Source organism: Bombus impatiens, unplaced genomic scaffold (genome assembly GCF_000188095.3).
Source record: "Bombus impatiens unplaced genomic scaffold, BIMP_2.2 scf_0072, whole genome shotgun sequence".
Classification (NCBI taxonomy): Eukaryota; Metazoa; Arthropoda; class Insecta; order Hymenoptera; family Apidae; genus Bombus; species Bombus impatiens.
In genome coordinates this window covers 50,643-55,125 of record NT_176491.1, presented here as the reverse complement: position 1 = coordinate 55,125, position 4,483 = coordinate 50,643, and the positions used below count along the sequence as shown (strand labels likewise).

The following is a 4,483-nucleotide window of genomic DNA, read 5'->3' as shown; positions in this document are numbered from 1 at the left end:
TCACGTAGGTCTTTTCGGCGAAGCTATTTATTTGAAGGACCCGATAACGCATTGATGGAGCCGACAGCGCCTCGGCTCTCGCGGCATTGTCTATAGTTGGCTCGACGTTTCTTAGGCCCATCTCCCCGATACTACATATATAACAATATAGATGTATTTCATAAAGTAAAATAAGCGCCGCTTGACTCTTCGCAATCGATTAAGACAAGCGTTGTCGCACAATTCGAGATTTTTCGACTCTGTTTTTTCAATGACCCCTGGGTCTCAAGCGGTTAAGGCAACTGGTCATCGATGCATAAATAAAAGACAATTGGCAGATGCCATAAGAGTCAATATTGCATTATGATGGGAGGATATTATAAAACAATATCTTCCTAAAGAATACATGAACGTCGTTATAAAGAAATATCCTCCTCCTAAAATTGTTTGTTCGCTTACTTGTCAAAGTTGAATTTGGATATAAGGGATTCTCTTCAGTCAACTGGTGTCAAGAGGGACGCGAGTATTGTCGGAAAACAAGAGAAAATAATTGCTGCAGCAACAGCCGTCGGTGCTTTGCTAAATGAACTGTTCGCCGATTCATGGCGCGACGAACGTGTAATTAAAAGAAATTTGACTTTGGCCAATTTAAATAGCAATTTCAGAAATACTTGAGAGAGGCGTTGCTGAATGAATTTCTATTTGGAAAGGGGTTCCAGGAAAGGTTAAAATATTAAGGAAAAAGACTTAAAATTCCTGTCGAATGTCAAAATACCTTTTCATTCTCAGGTTTTTTAAAGTTATGGACCGTTAAATAGAAATTGGTTAATTGAAGAATTTACTATAATTATACGTATAATTAGTCAATTAGTAAGCAAATGTGCTAGAGAAAGTTAAATGAGTTCGTTCATACCGAACATTTTAAATTAGAGTATTAGCGGACGACGTCAAAATTAATAAGTCCCGAGTGTTTTATTAGTATAACCGACTTAAAAGACGCCTAATATTTAATTTCCATAGCAAATTTCGATTCGAATAGAAAACCCTTCAGATTTAATTTCGATAACCTTTTGTGTGAATTCAACCGTTTATCGTTTAGATTAAGCGTGGCATTTTTCTTATTTACGAAAATCGCAAGACCCTTAGGTCCATGCTTAAGAAATGAGGCTATTTGTTGTAAAATATATTTAAGTGATTTTTTAATTTAGGCTAATTCGTTCAAGGAATGCAAAAGATTCGTTAAGTTACACGTAATAGTTTAAAGCGATAAGATTTTACCGTATATTTAGAGAAGAGTGTATTATTTATATTAAGAGTGTATTACAATTCTAACAAATTAAATATAAAATGAGCGCTACCTAAGAAGCTCAAAGTACAAAAATTGGCAAAGTACGAAAAGTACAAAAGAAAGAAAGATGTAGCTCTAGAATTGGTCGATAATAACTATGATTGAAATATGAAATTGTCAAATGAATTGAATTCGGATGTGCAATGGTGGCGCCAAAATATCTCTAATGCATGTGGATCCCTGAAATCGGCAAAATTTTTACTGAAAATTTTTTCCGATTCCTGGGAATGAGAGATTTCATGGTGTTTGGATTAACCCTTTGAACGAATATATGCGTTCTCACACAACCATTCAATTTAGGCTATGAACGGATATATGCGTTCTCACATAACCATTCAATTTAGGCTATGAACGGATATATGCGTTCCCACATAACCATTCAATTTAGGCCAAAAGTGGCGTTAAAGTGACGTGATAAAAGAGACGTATGGATTAATATCCACCTCACATTCTGATGATTTCGTTGAAACAAAAAAAAAAAAAAAATGAATTATCGAACTGGCAAACCAAAGCGAAAACCAAAGTGTGTAGCAGAGTACAATGCCTTGATGGGCGCCGTCGATAAAATCAATATGATTTTGAGTTCGAAAAAGCACAAAATGGTATAACAAATATTTTTTCCACCTCCTAGACCTCGCTATATATAATGCATATATTATTTACAAAAATGCTAATAATGAAACTGGAACATTTGAAAATTTTCATCTGCTTCTCATAAAAGATATTTTGCAAAGATCCCCACCACGCGGAGTAAAGGCTAAAGGAGAGGCATTTCCCTACATCCTGCATAACCGAAGAAAATAATAAACATTCTTCACGACGAAGATCCGCTGTTTACACTAATCATAATCGCAGGACTGATTCCCGTTACGAATGCAAAAAATGTAACATTGGCTTGTGTATTGAATCCTGCTTTGAGATTTACCATATAATACAAAATTATTAAATTTTCAATTTAAAAAATATAATTTAAAACTTTTATATTGTTCATGTTATTATTGCTTAATGAAATAAATGGTTATTAATGCTTTTGAGGTCACTGCATAATTTATTTTAGTTACAATCAATATATTTTGCAATGAAGATTTAGTCTGCTCAATTTGCGCTCTTTCGTAAAAAATACGCAGTCCACGGTATGCTTCTTCGTAAAGAATGGGCAGTCCACGGCGCACGCTCAACGTCGGACAACGCAGGGTTTAACGCTCAAAGGGTTAAAGAGGAACATGAATTAGCAATAAGTGTTGTCGAGTTAAAAGCAGCCTATTTTGGATTACGTTGTTTCACCAAAGAGTCGAGAGATTGCGATACTTTACTACGATTTGATAATATAGTAGCCATCTCTTATGTTAGCGGAATGAGAGAAGTACGTTTCAGAATCTCAATAATCAATCGCGTTAAATTTCATAATCAAATCTTGACGCGAAGAGAGAAATATTTGGCTTTATGCCTCATATATAAAATCCAAAGAACATACAGAAGCTGATAGAGAATCTCGTAGACTAGAACCCAAGACAGAATAATCCTTACGCAATAAAGTCTTTAGAACTATCGTAAATTATCTCGGTAAGCCCGAGATCGACCTATTTACTAGTCGTATAAACACGGAATGTGAGCGCTATGTCTCCTGGTTTAAACACCCCAATATTAGTACAATAGACGCACTCACGTTAAATTGGAGCAATTATTTCTTTTACGCGTTTCCTCCATTTTCTATAATTTCAAGAGTTCTTTGAAAGATTAAGAGGCATTGTGTGACAGGAATAATAGTAAACCTAGACTGGTCGTCGCAGGCGTCGTATCCATTGTACCGATCAATGCTTGTAAAAGAGCCGTTAGTTATTAGGCCAAATAGTAATTTATTAATTTCTCCTAATAGAGACCCTCATCCACTATGGCGGAAATTATCCCTGGTCTTGACGATATTGTTCGCAAACCGTTTGGGGTATGGAGTACTCCCGAAGAATAACCAGAAATTACATCTTCTTTCGATTAAGCAGTACGATAGAGCCTTAATGGTGGAGCTTTTGCCAGAGAAATCTATAGATTGGGAGGTTCTTGCGTGTCTGTCTCAGGAGTTTGGAAAAGGAACTAAATACTGTTCACTCACTAGTCTTTAGTCGACGATCTCTCGTTTACTAGAACCAAAAGTATAGGGCAGGATAACAACATAAGGAGATTTTTCAAAGCTGTAGCAAAGATAAGATTACATAATCCAAAATACAACGAAACGTTGAATCCTAGAGTAGTCCTTGTCTTTTTATCTGATGAAGGTTCTAATGATTTTTTATTCTTCGAAAGGTTGACCTTCGAGACAATTACTTGCCTTGATCACTAGCCACAGCATTCAGACTTTAACATTTATGAGGCTCGAGAATAGTCGAATAAAACTCGATTAATTTGAAATAAGAATACCTGATAGGATAAAGAATTCTGCATTAAATAGAAAACGATCTTTATTTATTGTAGCTCAATATAAGTAGAAGATAAATATTTGCTCTATATTAACATTCAACAAAGAACTTCTTTATCTCTTTTAAAAAATAACAAATTATGATTATTAACGCATAAAACAATACGCTGAATCGATGGGTCAAACGCGGCTTAGAGAATAGTTGTATTGATATAAACACACACACAATGCAACATATGCGTCGATTTCTGTTGCCAAGAAAGAAGGTGTTAATATCGATGTTATTCGTAGAGCAGCGGGATGGACGGAATGAAGCTCGCCAAATTTTATGATCTATCGATTATGCATGACGTAAATGTGTTTGCAAATGCGATTTTGGAATCTTAATTCATATAAGATAACTTTAGGATGATAAGTTAGAATGGTTTTCTCAGATATTTATTTTTAAATCTTTTCTTTGTGTAATCGCTATCTTTGTTTTAATATGTTTAGGTATAATAATAAATCTTCATTCTTCTCCTCTTGTAATAGTTGAATTTACACACTTTTCCTCGAATCTCTGGTTGCCGTTAGATGCTTTAAACATCTCCCAAATCATTTTGAGGAAGAGAATTACAATTATATAATTAGACGAACCTAAGTGAAACTCAATTATAATTGTTTCTCGTTTTTCAATCGAATACCCAAGACCAAATAATAACGGCAACATTTTAAACTAGCGACAGCCGTGAACCGGTGGACGAATG

At 34.9% G+C, this 4,483-nt stretch overlaps 1 long non-coding RNA gene across 1 annotated transcript in view; it reads left to right on the top strand.

The window, feature by feature from the left end:
- Positions 1-1,983, top strand: part of LOC117152575 — a 2,672-nt gene extending 689 nt beyond the window's left edge. The window contains exons 2-3 of the long non-coding RNA XR_004462971.1: positions 660-661; positions 1,628-1,983. This is a non-coding gene — a long non-coding RNA (uncharacterized LOC117152575). The remainder of the gene's footprint in view (positions 1-659; positions 662-1,627) is intronic.
- The last annotated feature ends 2,500 nt before the right edge of the window (positions 1,984-4,483 follow it).